Source organism: Hippopotamus amphibius, chromosome X (assembly GCF_030028045.1).
Source record: "Hippopotamus amphibius kiboko isolate mHipAmp2 chromosome X, mHipAmp2.hap2, whole genome shotgun sequence".
Taxonomy (NCBI): Eukaryota; Metazoa; Chordata; class Mammalia; order Artiodactyla; family Hippopotamidae; genus Hippopotamus; species Hippopotamus amphibius.
Genome location: NC_080203.1, coordinates 35912238 through 35929300, shown reverse-complemented (window position 1 = coordinate 35929300; position 17063 = coordinate 35912238). Strand labels below are relative to the sequence as shown.

The 17063-nt window shown below is 34.2% G+C and overlaps 1 pseudogene; it reads left to right on the top strand.

Moving 5' to 3' along the window:
- The first annotated feature begins 16124 nt into the window (after positions 1-16124).
- Positions 16125-16652, top strand: LOC130842128 (ferritin light chain-like; annotated as a pseudogene).
- The last annotated feature ends 411 nt before the right edge of the window (positions 16653-17063 follow it).

Below are 17063 nucleotides of genomic sequence, written 5' to 3'. Positions count from 1 at the left end.
ACAAACAGAAGAGTCGTTAAAAATGTGATTGTGGATGAGATGGAAAACAGGAAAACAGAAAATCAGGTTTGTGAATATTATGTACCACGAAAGATGAGATTGCTTCTTTTCTATGGACAATCAAAAATCCCAAGGATTTTTACACTTGTTAAAAAAAGAATTCTAGAGAATATAAAAGAATTTATGTATGTTACTTATGTTTTCAGATTCACTAGAGTTCATCTTCAGATCATTAAAGAAGTAAACATTGGACAGATTAAATTTTTATATTAATTCAGAGAAGTACTTTAAGATCTTATTCATTGACAAATATTGATTGAAATTGATAGACTTCTCTAGGTTATTTAAAGAATATTTATATTTTTGTGATACTCATAGAGACATCTTTGATTTGACCATATGTTTGAACATTTTCTTTTTAGTGCATACCAGCTCTTTGCTAATGAAGTTTAGCTTCCAGTTTCTGTCTTAGGGAGCTGTAAGAAATTTAAACTGACTTTACAATTTTGTCTGAATTCATATAGTAAGTTTCAAATTGCTTTAGAATCACAGCATTGGAGTCCTTTACACATCTGTTTTTTTCACCCAGAAGTACAACTTTTCTAAGATACACACACTACTCAAGGCAGTCCAGATAACATTAGGATCTCTTTTCTATATCAGAAAACAGTATTTTGGCAACATGCTTTGATTCTCATTTTCCAGTATGAACAAAGGTTTTTACATTCTATTTTAAAATTGCCATTTCTATTTTCCTCAACTTTAGGTATCAGCAGGTAGTTTGCTTAGCACTGCTCAGTTCAGTAATAGCTTACTAAATGCCTACTGTATGGCAGGCACTACACCAGGTGTTGGGGACCCAAAAAAGATTCAGTTATATTTGTTGTCAATTAATTGCTCCCAGTCTCATAGAGGAGAGAGATATGCAGACAAATAATAAAAATGAAATGGCATGAAGGGAGTGATGAAATAAGTATGAGGTCACAAGTACTGTAGAGAAGGGAATGGTTGGCACTGTCAGAGCAGGCTTCACGGAGGACATGATATCTAGCAGTGCTCTACGGCATGACTCTGAGATGGCCAAGCATGGAAAGGGTCAAAGGTCATTCCAGACAGAAGAAACAGCATGTGCCAAGACAAATATGTCTTAAAAAGACTGTAGTCTGTGTGAGAGAGGAAAAATAATTTTCCCTCTACCATTCTGAGCTCTTGGCTGAGACCCCCTGTAATAAAAGACAGATTAAGAAGTTTATTAACATGTACACCTACTGAATACATGACAGATACTCAGGAAACTGAGTAACTCCCTGAGATGGCCCAAGAGACCACCTTAAATGCTGTCTTCAGCTAAAGACAAAAGAGGATGTTGAGGGTAGTGGTTTGAGACTTGAAAGGGGAGGAAGGCAATTCCCATAGAGATGGACAAGCAAAATGTCTGGTAAACAAATGTTTACTGGGCCAGGCACAGACAATGGAACACAGAGTGGACTCTGATCTCTAGGCCCTGTTTCCCCACCACCACCATCACACCTAGCCCATATTCTTTGCAGCTACCTCTGGTCATAGCTCTCTTCTGGGAAAACGCCCTCTAGCTAAATTCTTTTAGGCAGTTAGGGGGAAGATCAAAGTATCTTCCTGAGTCTTTTGGGCCTTGATTGTCTTCAGCTTGAAATAATCTGCATGCCAAAGAGACATTTTGGAGTGGTAAGTTTTGTTCCCCTAAAATATCCACAGTCCTTGGCTCCAAGAGACTAGTAGTGCATCAATTCAGACGCAGGCATTATATTCCCCATTTCCCCCAATTATTTCATGTAAGTGTTTTCCACTTATGATCACAATTATAGTACTAAATCCATAGTGCCTAATATACTTTTCAAGCACTTGAGAGGATATTCTCTTTTCACTTATCAAATTCAGGTTTTTTGTTTTTCAATGCTATCTAAATATTATGCAGAAAATATTAACGGTTGGGAGCACATTTCGTTATTTTTGTCTACTGGCCAACAATGCAAATAGTAATTTTTATTTTTGTGGGTTTTATTCTTGATGATTAATTTATTTTGATTATTCCCGATACAATATGATACAGGAGTCTTTCTTTTAGTATAGAGAAACACAGTATTTATTGCACTGTAAGTTGCATTTTTTCTCTGAAAGAATGCCTTGTTTTTTCATAGGTGGGGCACAGGTCGGGGAGGGGAAAGGATGTCAGCAGGGCTTTTAGCTGTAGCTGTAGCAACCTGAGAAAAACAAAGGTAGTCTTTAGGTTTTCCTCTTTAGTTTTTGAAAATATCTGTATATCATCGTTCAATCATTTCCTCATTGAATGACAGGTGAGAAGTAGCAAACATGGTTTTATCCACATACAGAGCGGTTCTGTCATCTTGCCTGACTTCCTGTGAAATGGAAATAGCACAAGACTGATTTGTCAGTCTTTTTTTTGGCAGATCCGGAGAATGAGGACCAAATGGATGGCATAGATAGATCTCTAAATTGACTAAATATAATGTCAGTCATTACTCTACTGCAAAGTAGCACATAAACAACTAATTAATGCTTACTAAACAGAGATGAAAGGAAAATCCTAAAGTCCAATTTGCAGATCATTTACAAAGTAAAAAACTCATTTGATACTCAGTTGAATGTATTGAGAGGATTCAAAAATCACTGAAGGTTGGTTTTTAGTTCATTGTAACACATCATTCCATGCTTAAAACCATTCAGTGCCTTCTTATCATCATACTAAGACTTAAAACACCTTAATGATAGGGTCCCATTCTCTCTAGCTTTTTCTTAAACAACTCATTCACTCTTCCCCAGCCGCATTTGCTCACACCCATCTTAAGCCATTTGCACTTGATGTTCTTTCTGGAACACTATTTTCCCCAATCCTCAACTGACTAATCCCGCTCTTTCTTCAAGTCTCAGGTCATATGTCACTGCCTCAAAAAGTTCTACTCTGATGACCCTGTCCAAACCACACACCCTCACCTCTCATGTTTATCTGTTTTATTTTTCACAGCACTAATACTATATAAAAGTATCTTATTTGTTCACTTCCTTATTGACTCTCTCCCTGCCTCTATATTGTAAATTCCATGGTAGCCAGGGCCTTACCTGTCTTATTCGTGGCTATTATCTCAAGCAACCAGTTTGCATGTTTATTGAAATGATAAGTAATAAAAATAGACCTCAGCCAACTAACTGATTAAATCTTAGGTCTAGCTCAGGGTGGTGGAATTGCATAAGGATGTAAGACAAAAGATTGAAAAGATTTCAGAGAAGAGATACAAAGATGATGAAAGGATTAGAAAATAAGACCTATGAAGAGGAGAAAATGGTGATACGAATTGGAGTCTTACTACTCCAGAGAAAGAATCTGTTATAATTGCTTGTTTTTTTATAGTTTACTGACAAATTTGCACGTGTGAACTCCCTTAATCTTTCACATAATAAATATGTAAATTTGTTATTATTATCCCTGTTTTACAGGCATAGAAACTGCGGCACAGAAAATTTAACTGACTTGTCACATAGCTATGAGGTATAATTCATGTTTTCTCAATCTCATGTCCAATATCTTTTTTCCATGACACCACTTTTGGTTTAGTTTGCAGAACAAGGAATTTAATTTGATGTAATAAACAAAGATATTTCTCATTACAGTTTGTAAATTCTGATAAGGGTTATCCCAGATTGTTCCCAGATATATTTGAAATGCATTTGGAATAGATATTCATCTGCCTGGTATGGTTTGGGAAAGGATAAAGGATATGGCTAGAGGGTAAGAGACTACTTCAGTATGGTCTCTTCAAGTGCTTAGATTTTAGTATAGTCTTTTGGCCAAGTTTTTGACTTTCAGGATAAATCATTTCAAATCTATTTAACATTTAAAATTTGACCAAACGATACTACCTTCTGAGCTTTATATTACAACTGGACTTGGCTCTAGGATGTGCTCATTGCATGGGCTGTGTATATTTTTATTCAATACCCAGAGCGTGCAGTGTGAACATAATAGAGATTGAAAGACAGTCAGAAGGGTAAGACACAAATTCTTAAAAAGTAATTTTGTGCTTCATGTAGATTTATTAACTCTTCAGTTTAAGCTTTGTACTAAACCTGCTTCCGAACTTTCAATTCCACAACCTAGATTCCAAACTTATAACTGGAATCTGCATACTTCTATTTTTATAATAGATTTTTTTATTCCTCTTTTATTTAGATTAAAAGTTTGTTAAAATTTCACACGGGTAGTCAAAGTTAGCTTCCAGTAATGGAAGCATTCTTTTAATAGAACTATGAAAAGCACATTTGGAAGAACATAATTAATATGATGTTTTATCATTTTATTGATATTTCTTTTCCTGACACATCAGATGCTCTCTATTTACAGTTGATAATTAAAGTCTCATAGTATGATTTTACCCCCGATAATACTGGTGAACATATCATCTGTGATCAGCTAAACGGATGTTTCTTTAACCATCTTGTTAAAAATTTTCTATAATTTCTAATATTTTTACGATGAGAATCTATTACTTCAATAATTATAAATTGATTTTATGTCCTTAAGTTGAAATAGAAAAAAAAGTTTCCTAGAGTATTAGAATGAATTAGTTTGGTTTGAAAGTTGTGTGATCCTTGCATAAAATTCCAAATATAAAATACATTTGCTCCGATCATGACTATAGTCCTCATAATTAGAAAATTGTTTTGTTAGTCTTATTTTGGTAAGACTTATTTTTATCTCCTTGCTTATATTAAGAACCAAAAGCTGGACTTAGACATCTAATAGCAAAATATATATTTAGAAGTTCTTATTAAGAGACCGAGTTCAAAAGATGAATAAAGAATGTTACAAAAAAGAAAAATAACAAAAGTGCATGAGTGAACCTACAAATAGCATAGAGATAGAAAATGGGCTTATAGGGAAAGAAGAGTTTTAATAAATGCTCATTCGAACTATTGGGATATTTTCTATAATATTATCAAACAAAATTATGGTGTAATAGTTTTAAAGAAAATGTCAGAATATATTCAACACATTGTATTCTTCATGCCTGGCATATAGCAGGTCCTCAATAAGTATTTGTTGCAGGAATAAGAGAACCAACAAGTCTTATTTGAGCACCTGTTATGTGGAGGATAAAAACCTACGACCCAAACAGAGCTTATGATCTAATATCGGAGAGAAGATATATAAGGCGGATGCACAAATGACCACTGCATAAGAAAGTGTGTGATAAGAATAAACGTATCTTGAAAGGTCAAAGGAAAGCCAGATCATTTCCCATCTGGGAAGGTTTTAGAGAGAAAAGGGGACTTGAGCCTCAGAATTAGTAAAAATTAAGTAGGCAAAATTATTTATTGTAGAAATTTAAGCAAATATATAAAGATTACTAAATCAATATTATTATAAGACACAATGAATCAAAAACAAATAGATCACCAAGAAATCTTTTTATAATCATCCATTCTTTAAAATTCCATTTGCCTTTTACCTTCTTATAATATGAAAATAGTCTAGGTTCCTGGAAGCCTCTTTGTCTCTTGGCTTTTTTTTTTCCCCTTAATATGTCACATAGATCAATTCTAGTGGAGCATATGCAAAACATGTCAGTAATTACTCTGTCAATCATTTTATTTTCCAGGTTAAACTTCTAGCCTAAGTTATTAGAAATTAATTTAAATAATGAAAACAGCATTAGTTGTTTCTAGTATAAAAACTTGTAACTGTTTTCCTTCCTGTGAAGATCAAAGAGTTTAATTTTTTTTCTTTATTTCCTCTTTGGTCACCTTTGTGAAAAGTACCTTTGTGAGAAGCACCCGGTATTAGGAAATGTTGATTTCATCAGGGTAGGGAGAGGTGTTAGGAGTAAAGCAAGCTGATTGCCCCATCCAAGACATTTATGCCTATCATATGAATGATATGAAGATCACTTGGATTCTGAGCTAGTTTTCTCAGCCCTTTCATGCATATTGCTCCTAACCAACTTTCCCATTTATCAGATAGAATTTAGCTACGCCCATTTTCTCTTTCCTCTTTTTTCCTTCTCTATCTCCTGTTTCTTCTTGTTGTTCTTTCTTCTTTATTTATTGTGTACAGGGATCATGCAGGTTTTCTTCACTATTCTTTATCCAACTATTAACAGCCCATGAGCTTGAATGAGCATCCATATAAATATTTTTGAATAAATTAATAACCACTTGGTCTGGAAAAGAAAACCCAATTAAATGTAGCAATTTAATGTAAGAAACACGATATAGGAAGATCAGTCTGATTCTTGAGTATACACAGTGCATACTAAAATAAAATGCAAATGGCTTTCTTATTAACTCTTTTGAAATATTTCCACTGTTGCTTCTCTACCCAACTCTGCCTAAGAGTATGGAAGACTTAGGGCCTGTCTGCCTCGCACCCCTTCAACACTTCATAACTGTGTAACCTTGAGCTAGTGAATTCATATTCCTGAACTTCAGATTTTCTCAATATAAAATGTGATGAATAATATCTTGTTGATCTGAAGGCAGTGGATTGAATGAGAAAATCTATTGATCCAACTTATGGATGAAAATGTGAATATAATTTCTTTATGTAGAAAAATGCATGTGGGGTGTTTTGCTCTTTGCTTATTAATTAAAACTAATCAGTTACTGTAACTAATTCCACATGAGATTCTAAAACCCCCTAAATTAAAAATAATACATAAGATGATTGAACTTGGTGTACCCCCCCAAAAATAATAAATAAATAAATAAAATTAAAAAAAATACATAAATATATATCTTTTAATAACAGAACTCATGACACCTACTTAGTAATGCTGATTAATACTGTCATCTCAAAGTATGTAATCCATGACATTTCTAAACACAAATTAAGATCAAAAGCTTTGTCATACATGATTGTATCCCTAGATGTTTAATGATATATTTGAAGGATTAAAAGTTAAAAAACCGTTAATAATGGCCCTTCAACTGCAGTAATTATAGAATACTTTTTATTGGTGAGCTCCTTTTTTTTTTAACTTGCACTGAAAATGTATCCATATTGTTCTTTTATTCATTTAATAAAGTTGTATCTAATGGTTGGTACTGTGCTAGGAGCTGCAAATGTAGCATTAAATAAGACTCAATCCCTCTTCTCAAAGAGATCAAATTTTATTGGGAGAAGTGGGCAAGTAAGCATACAATTGAAATACTGTGTTGTAAGTGCTACAGCAGGAGTAGGCCAGGATGCTTTGGGAGCACATGAAAGCTCTCCCAATCCAGCCTCCAGGTGGGGGAGTCAGTCAGGGAAGGCCTCCTAGAGGAGGTGGTATCAGTGTTGTATGTCTCCTGCCTATGTCCTTCCCACAGAGGTTGAAAGCAAATTATTTAAATATTTAATGTCTAACTGAGAGATATAGTAAGAATTTATTGTTTGATTACTTTGAGCTTTGTACTACAAGGAGCTACAAAACACATTTCTGGGACTAGTGGTAGACATGAAAAGAAAAGGAAAAAAAAAAAAAAACCTAAGAAACAAAGAGGCAGTTTTTATGAACCTAGTAAGAAAAGAATAAGGTATGATGAGGAATCAGATGGTCACTGGTACAATTCCTGGAAATTAAGAATTATGAGGTTGCATCCAATCTGATAGGTGATGTACTTAGACTTTTTAAGTAACAAACAAGACATACATTTCGAGTTGTGTGCATTAGGTTGTAGAACTGAACGTTGCTACGAGGGCAATTTGCCATCGCACTACTTCTTTAGATGTGTTAAATGGTCTGGCAAACCACCTGTCCAGTCTGTTAGCCAAAATGTGTTAATGTGTTATAATGGTTACTTTAATATCTATTATTAATTACACTCCTTCAGTGTGTTCTCAACCCATATTAGTGTATTGCTAATGAATTATGTTAATATTCTTTTGCTATATATGCTCATTTCATAGTTATCAGTTACTTTTTTCATTTTCCTCAAGTTCTTATGTATTTTTGGCACATATCATCGACTAAGTGTTCCTTTACTATAGTTTTACAAATAATTTTACAACTACTTCATGTACCAAGCCCAAAAAGGTTAGTAAATTAATTGGTTTACTACAAATCCTAGAGGAGCTATATCTAGATCTGCCATTTTAGGGGACTGATGAGGCTACACGTTGTAGAATTCTTTTCTGCCTCTTAAATTCCTTTCACTCATTTGACTGGATTCTTTTGGAAGATACTGTACCTTCTCAAGTTTTAATTGTGTAAAACTACTCATTTGAATTGACCTGCTAATTCAGGTTGCAAAAATAACTTGCTGGATCATAGCACATTTATTTTGATTATTTCCATCCTGGCTTTCTTCATAGTTTCATTATTATTTCAAATATGCATTTAACTTTTGTTTGCATGGTAATTTCAGCCAGTTTACCTTCATTTAGGTCACTTTGTACAAGAAAATGAATTATCTCATTGTTTCATCCATTTGATTACTTTCTGCTACTGTATATACTTTTGAACTGTCCCAGATCTTTTCTGAGCTTCTCTACTATGTTCTCTGAACTTTTTATCACAGAATCACCTATCATTGTTTTATATGCTCACTTTGTTGCTCTTAGATACTTTGTCTCCCTGCTTATTGTTTAACTAGAGAAATTAATGATGGAGAGAGAAAAAAATAATTTAACTTCTGAATTTCTTCCTGTTCTCTCTTCTTTTACACAGTGTTCTTCCTAAACTATTGCTTCAACATGAAAAAAAAAATTCTCATTTAATCACCCACCTATCCATTTATTTTGTAACTATCATTAACACAATACTTCACACACAGTTGGTTACAAATGAATGGATATATCCATTAGGTTCTTAATGCAATAAAAAGTCCTTTTCCCACTGAAAGTTCTCTTTTGCTTTACCTTTAACTCCCTGTAGTCTAAAAAAAGAAGAGAGAAAGAGAGAGAGAGAGATATACCAAGCATTGCTTAGAAAGCGTTTGCTAAAGTTGACTCAAGTGTCAGGAAATGTCAGGTAATTTTTTTTCTGGAATAGATCTTACATTGAACAAAAATTATCTAATATAAAAATATTCTGTGTTTGAAATAGCCATCCATTATCATAGACCTTATACAGAAACTTTCTCATGGAAATGAATACATTTTTCTGAAGGCATTTTAGATGTAGTCAAATTATATCAGGTCATATAGCTTAGAAAGTTAACACACTGACAATTTCATTTAATTTCAGTTTGGTCAAAAGACATCTTGATGTAGAAGTGGGCATCTGGGAAAACAAAAAATTAAATATACTTATATTTAACTTGGTAGGGAAAAGGCCTAACTTATCTCAAGAAATAAATACTATATAATAATAAATAATGTTTTCAGTGAGATAGTCTTATCTCCAGAAATGAATTTTCAAGTTGTGATTATGAAACAGTCTTATAAATAAATAGCTGCAGCTCAATGAAATTGAGTCATATATCTTCAATATAATTCAATTAGTTGCTATGTCTTTTGTCATACTTCCTGATTTTTAAGATATTAGTTTAAAATAGGAATATGTTCATACATTTCACATAACCTGATTGCCCTTTCATTTCAAAATAAGGATGGAATGGAACCAGAAAAAAATCATCTTCTAAAAAATACTCATTAATGTGATATTTTATGTTTTTAAAGACCATTGATGTTTTAGGGTATTTACCTAAATTACCTTTCATTTTTAATTGTTTGAATTAAAAATGAAATTTTAATTTGCTGGTAATCAATATCAGGTTACATGCACAAAACCTGTAATAATAAGAATATGGGCAAAATTTTTCTGCTCTGTAAATAATTCATGCAAATTCAGCAATGCACTCTGAAAATGCATTTTTATAACCTACATGTAATATGGAAAGTATTTAGTGATATTAACGAGTAACCAATTTCGGTGAATACAGGAAATCTGTTTTAATGTGATAAGGCTACTTCCCTTAGGATACAGTTTGTCTACAGCAGGCATGATTCTGTTTCTATACATCGTGACCCACCTAATCAAATTCTTAAGGTGAGGCAATTATTTTATTTCATTTTCATATTTTTAGAGTTCATAATTTCCATGAAAAAAACTGATTATTGATAACTATAGCTTAGAATTTGTGAAGAATAAGCCAACAGCTCATTCTTTTCTTTTGATGCCTTCTGTAAAACTATTGACTCGTCAATTAATTGATAATTTGGGAAGCAGTCAATCATGCTCTGAAGATCTAATCCATCTAGGCTAAAAATCAAGGTACCTCGGCTTAAAATCTCTTGGTTACTACTGGCAAGGCCCTTGATTTGTTCATCTTTGAATTTTTAGTATGTAGATCAGTATATAGTAGTTTCTCATTAAATGTTACTGACTGAATTAAGTTAATTAGTTCCTCTCAGCAGACATTTATGGGGCACCTGTTATTCTGTCTTCTGTCTCTGAACTCCTACTACACTTCTGGTTTGTACTGTTTGATTAGTGCTATTTAAATACATGCCTTGTCTTATGATTGTTTTCCTAGATAGTTTAGGACTTTATTTTATTCATATGTAGCTTATCAACAGAATTAAATTATATGTTCCTTATAGGCAGGAATCAGGTCACTCATTTCATTTGACCCTTTCATAAAGCCAGCATGTAAACACACAATAAATATTTTACTGGTTAATTTGAACAGTGTGAGAGAACATGGAAAAAAATCCTGCCATTTTCTCTTATACCACTCAACAAACTATTCCACAAAGGAACACGTGTTTTAAGGGAAATGATAATATACGTATGTGTTATAAAGTAAAAATAATTTTTACCCCAGAATGTCAGTTAGGAACGCTGAAAACAAAACTTGCATTAAATCATTTGTTTAAAAGAGCAAATCAGTGCTGGGGGAAGTCTTCCATTCCTTATCTTGCAGAATATACTTGTTTCTTAAATTTTGAGTTAGGTTTCTATTTGAAATTGAGTTATAAATTATACGTATTGCCTAATTTCTTCTTTCATGGATAATATCTTGCTCTTCTGTGCCTATTTACTTTCCAACTAACCTTAAGACTAGACAGCAGTATGTGTGTACTTCATTGTTTTATTTTTATGATCTATTGTTTCCTTTGTTTACCAAAGAGGTTTCAGTAATGTGAAAGTAATGTATTCAGTGTACACAGTTTTTGTATGCACATTTTAATTACCCCATGCCAAGACTGGAGATTCAAAGAATAGGTTTTATACATTTAAACCTAGTAGGTTTATGAGAGTATGACTTCGTAACATCTATAATTTCCTAGGATACCCAGCATGAGACTCAGCAACCACAGCAGATAAGATTTACTTAATTTTTTCATAGTTCTCAAATCAATCAGTATTCAACACTTTTCAAGAAATCTAACTATAAATAACTATATTTCACATACCTATCCATGTTCTGCCCTCCTTTTCGCTTCCAGTACTCTCAAATCCCTAAGCTGTTCAGGGACCACTACTGTAATGCCCAACTGTGGGTTTTTTCTTGACTTTTACTTAAATCTCCCAAGCAAACACACATCAATCAAGTCTTACATTTCTCGGTCTCACTCTTTTTCAAGGTTTAATTTCCAATTAATCTACAATGCTATAGTAGTCAGCTTGTTAGCCTTTTCAGATAGAACCTTACTGCAAACTAGTTAGATATTTCAAAGTGTTTAAACATATGCAATGAATTTTTATGTATTGTACAGCCAATATATTGTTTCATTCTATGTTGATTTCTCTTTATTGGCAATTATCTTCCTCTTTGGGGCTAAAACAAATGCTGAAGTAAGAGTGGCAGAATTTTTCAATATTCTCTGGGAATATGAGATGAGACGTGTTTTGAAATAACGAGGCATCTTAATACCTCCCTTAGTACTTCTTAATTTCATATTTATCACACTCATGATAGAGAATGTTGATGAGTATATAGAATTATTGAATGTTTTGCTTAATTTTGTTTACATAGGTGTGACTATTATAAAATTACATCTTTCTTTAACTGGAAAAAATAAAATTCAGTAAGCCCTAAAGTGCACTCAACTTATTTTCATGTGCAAATACTTTCACAACCTAGAATCAATCTGAGGTGATTTAGTTCTACAGTATGTTCTTTCTATCTCTCTATCTCTCTACCTCTTATCTATCATCTATCTCTCTATCAACACACACATCAAGATGTAGATCACATATACAAAAAAGGAAATTGTTCCCTTAAGACTGAAATAAAATGAAGATTTAGAGATGAGTTAATTATTTGAAAATAAGTTTGTACATTTTTGCACACATAATATATCCTACAGGTTTTATATTATAATGAATAATGAAATAAACTTTTTTTCCTGACTATGCAGAATCCATTGTACATGAAAAGGACCAATAACCTGAACTTACAGTGGTAATAACTCACATAGTCTATTAAATAATACTAATCTTGCCAGAAGAAGATAATCTCTTGTTCTTTTTGAAATTGTCAACAAATCAGACACTATATCTATTCTGTTTTGGAAATAAGTGAAGAATCACGGGGATTAAGGGAGACAAATCAACCTAAAATAAAATGCATTCAATAGTATTGCCTTTTGTTGTAAAGTACTTGCATAAGTGACAAGAAAATCATGATGCCTAATGTAAATGTCCCAAGTATAAGAGGGGCTACTCATATGAAAAAGTACCATGAATTTTGGAGGGACACATTCAGACCATAGCAGATACGTAGTTGCATTCCATGTGAAGCTTCGAGTGAAAATATGGCAAGAAGAGGATCAAAAACGACTACCATTTATGCTGGTAATTTTCATCCAAATCTCTTAAACAAGTAAACAAAAACCAAACACACATTTAAAAAAAATCATTTCCAGCTCCCTGTAGAAGTATTTGTTTTGCTTGTGCTTTTGGTGGATTGGTTTTATATGATGCTAAGATCTCTGAAGCAGCAGGGTTATCTTCCAAATTTAAGCACAACCAAATGAGGGAAATGTGTTTCTAACAAACCTGTGTTTGCTTTTAATTATTTATCTACTAGGTTGGCCTTTCTCCAGAAGATTAACAGGAAGGGCAATAAGTCAACATACCTTGTATGTACTTTTATCAATTGAGCCAGAAGGATAGGTTGGATCTTTGCCTCAGAAGGTAGGACTCTCTAGGAAGAAGAACCACATGAGATCAGGAGAGAACGAGGCAGGCAATTTACTAAAGTCCTAATTAGTAACAATTCAGGAAAATCTCTGATTAGGCACGTTATGAATACTGACAGCAGTGAAGGTCCAGGCATATAGGAAGTTTATGTCAAAAGACCAAACCTATGCAGCAGGTAGAAATCCCAGCAATTAGGCAAATCATGATATCAGTGGAGACTAGACATGTATCTCTTCCCATCTGACATACACTTATATGGCTGCCACTGGCTGTGAAAGCCATCTCACTTTACCTAAGTGCTTCAAGCTGCTTCATAGCTTAAGGTGGAATTTTCCACAATGCTGAAAAGTGCTCAGTTTTCTTTTAAATAACATTTTGTTGTTGTTGTTTGTTTTTTTAATTAATTAATTTACTTATTTAATTGGCTGTGTTGGGTTTTTTTTTGCTGTGCGCAGGCTTTCTTTGGTTGCGGTGAGTGCGGGCTCCTTATTGCTGTGGCCTCTCTTGTTGCAGAGCACGAGCTCTAGGCGCGTGGGCTTCAGTAGGTGCAGCACATGGGCTCAATAGTTGTGGCTCACGGGCTCTAAAGTGCAGGCTCAATAGTTGTGGCGCACGGGCTTAGCTGCTCCACGGCATTGTGGGATCTTCCCAGGGATCGAACCCGTGTCCCCTGCATTGGCAGGCGGATTCTTAACCACTGTGCCACCTAGGAAGCCCCTCAGTTTTCTTTTGCTGATTTTCATGTAAATTCATGGCTAAAATTTTCAACAGCCTTATTGAGATATAATTTAAACATTTGCTTAGTTTTTGATGTGCCTTTCTTCTGGGCACATACACTCTGTAAGAAACTAAAGGTCCCTTTCTTTTATTCATATCCATGACACATTATTTTCTCCTTTCCTTAAGAGAGATTTTTCTACTTAAAATGTATTCTTTATCTATCTGATGTAACAGTTGTCATCTTTCCATCCCTATCATTTACAACCCAATTATTTCTTAGACTAAAACCTGTTTATAAGGAGATATGTTCACCTGTTTCATGCTGCTGACCAAAGATTCATAGTGATAATAGGCAAAGCAACGGTGTTCAGTTATCAGTGAATATAGTAAGGCAGGGGAAACATTAGAAATAAGATCTAATGACCTAGAGGCTAAGCAGCAGATTGAAACACAAGCGACCGTTGCGAGTATTGAGTTCTCTTCTGAGCTTGCTTTCTTTGCTTCAGGTGTCTGCAGAAACGGAATAAGTCATGCTAACCAACCTTCAAAGATAGTTGTGAGGAATGTTGCTAAAAATAATAAAATGTAACAGACACTAATATAATTTTCTAAGAGAAGTTGAAATGAAAAGCAAATTGAGTATCTAAGACATGGTTTTTCTAAAGTTTATTCACAGAATAACCTTTGTTAATAGTCATCTTATTTCTCTCTACGATTATCTAATTGTATCATATTAGTGTTACCAAGGTGCCATATTATACAGGATGAGTAGAAAACTTGAATTCTGAGCAAAAATTACATTTTAGGTTTTGTAATAATATGAGTCAATTCAAGATATGAGATTTGTGTTTGGTTATTTACATCAATATTGAATACACTGTGTTTCTTTTTCCTTCTAGTAGATTTGATATTTAAGGTCATTTTTTTCCCTAATGCATACACAAAACTATTATTTTTTAAAAGTATAATCCATTGTACACCCAAATTTTAAAATGTTTTGAAAGAGTTTGAAAATATCTTGAATTCAATGAATAGCAATACTGGATACTATTGGATACCAAATACATGGGGTAAATTATTTGTGATAGAGCTTTATTTTTAAAGCATTGTTCATATTTCAGAAAATGTACAGTAACTAAATTACTTCCCTACACTTTTCCTGAATAACCTTTTACTGTCTTTTGGGTTTTGGGTTGTTTTTTTTTTTAATTTTTACTTAAAATGTTACCTAGTAACTGAAGCATTAACATAAGTAATAGAGCTCCTTTACAACATCCTTGCATTATACGTTCATTTTCTGCTTGGATTTATAGTATTCTATACAGTCTGTGGATTATCAGAATCATTGAACACGTTTTTTAGTCAAATCTTATTAATTCAGAGTAGACATAAATTGAGGATGACTAAGTAAAAAACAAAAAAAAAAAGGTATGGGGTTTAGGAAATACTCTAAATTCCTTTAGAAACAATAATGTTGTTCATTAGAAACTTCAGTGTTTTTTCCCTTGAAAACATTTTTTTTTTTTTGCATCATGCAAGATTTCCTAGCAATGTGACTGTCACATTATATCAGAACAGACAAGTGAGATGATGGGCATTGTTAATTTCATCTTGAACAATGCTTTCAAACACTCTGTAGTATTCAATGATATCTATTATTAAAATAGGTTACAGCAAGACCTTTGCTAGTTACTTCAATCATTACTTACTATCACTATATAATTATGAAAATAATTTAATAGTTTTACAGTTTTATAATTCATGGAATCATTGAACTATTAATCATTTGTTTCTTGAATTTTAAGTGAACTCTGGGCTCTACTAAACAGAGGAAAACATAACATCATTCTGGGGAGCTTAACATATTCAAACCTGTAAGCAACAATTCTACTATATTTATGTTTTCTTCTTTTTGGTTTTGTGAATCTATTGTATGTTTTTGATTTGTGGTTGTAAGCAACAATTCTAAATAGTAGATTATGACCAATCTGAAAATAATACTCTTGTTCATAGAATCTGTTGCTTTTTAACAGTAAAAGATTCCTAGAGAACAACAATAAAGTATTGATTATAGCAGTGCATTCGGTGGTCCTGCGGATTTGTCTCTTCAACAGTGTTTGGACAGAACAGACCCAGGGACGCCCCTTCATCCAGCCTCCGACCACCCTCCAACCTTTTTTCCAGTCGCAACCTTCTGAATCAGCCACTCAGCTATTCTCGGCCTCTGGGACCAGCCAACACCATTTTTTGAGCTTTCCTCCTCATTACCAATCAACCATGAGCTCCCAGATTCCTCAGAATTATTCCATTGACGTGCAGGCAGCTGCCAACCTCCTGGTCAGGCTGCATCTGCATCCTCCTACACCTACGTCTCTCTGGGCTTCTATTTCCACAGTGAGGATGTGACTCTGGACAGCGTGGGCCACTTTTTCTGAGAACTAGCCAAGGAGAAGCACAAGGGCACCCAGCATTTCTTAAAGATGCAAAACCAGTGCCACGACAGCACCCTCTTCCAGGACATGCAGAAGCCATTCCAAGATAAGTGGCGTAAAACCCAGGACACTATGGAAGCCACCATCCTTATGGAGCAGAGCCTGAGCAAGGCCCTTGTGGACCTTCATGCCCTGGGTTCTTCCCCGGGGAAGATCCTCATCCCTGTGACTTCCTGGAGAGCAGCTTCCTGGAGGAGCAGCTGAAACTCATTAAGTAGATGGCGACCACCTGGCTAACCTCCACAGGCTGGCTGGGCCCCAGGCTGGGCTGGGTGAGTATCTCTTTGAAAGGCTCAACCTCAACCACGACTAGGAGCCTCGGGAGCCCAGAGGCCTTTGAGGGGCCCCCCTGGTGTCAGGGCTTCTGCCTAAAGCCCCTCTCTGCAGCCACTAGGCATCTTTCAACCACCCTGGAGCCCTCCCCCAAGCCTTGGACCAAATGGAAACAATAAAGCTCTTTGCAGGAAAAAAAAAAAAAAAAAGAATCACTTACACATAACTTTAATTCTGCTCTCTGTGAAAGGATACTTGGTTTCTGTCTTTGTTGTCTTTTTTGTGTATGTGTGTGTTAGTTACTAAAACTATTTGTAATCTGGCATAAACAATTGAATTATTAAATTAATCTAAAAGGAGCAAAGACCAGGCATCTATGCTAGGAAGTTAACTTATTTTTTTATTCCTTAGTCTAACACTCAAAGCTTACTCTTTCCTTCCAGTGTCTTAT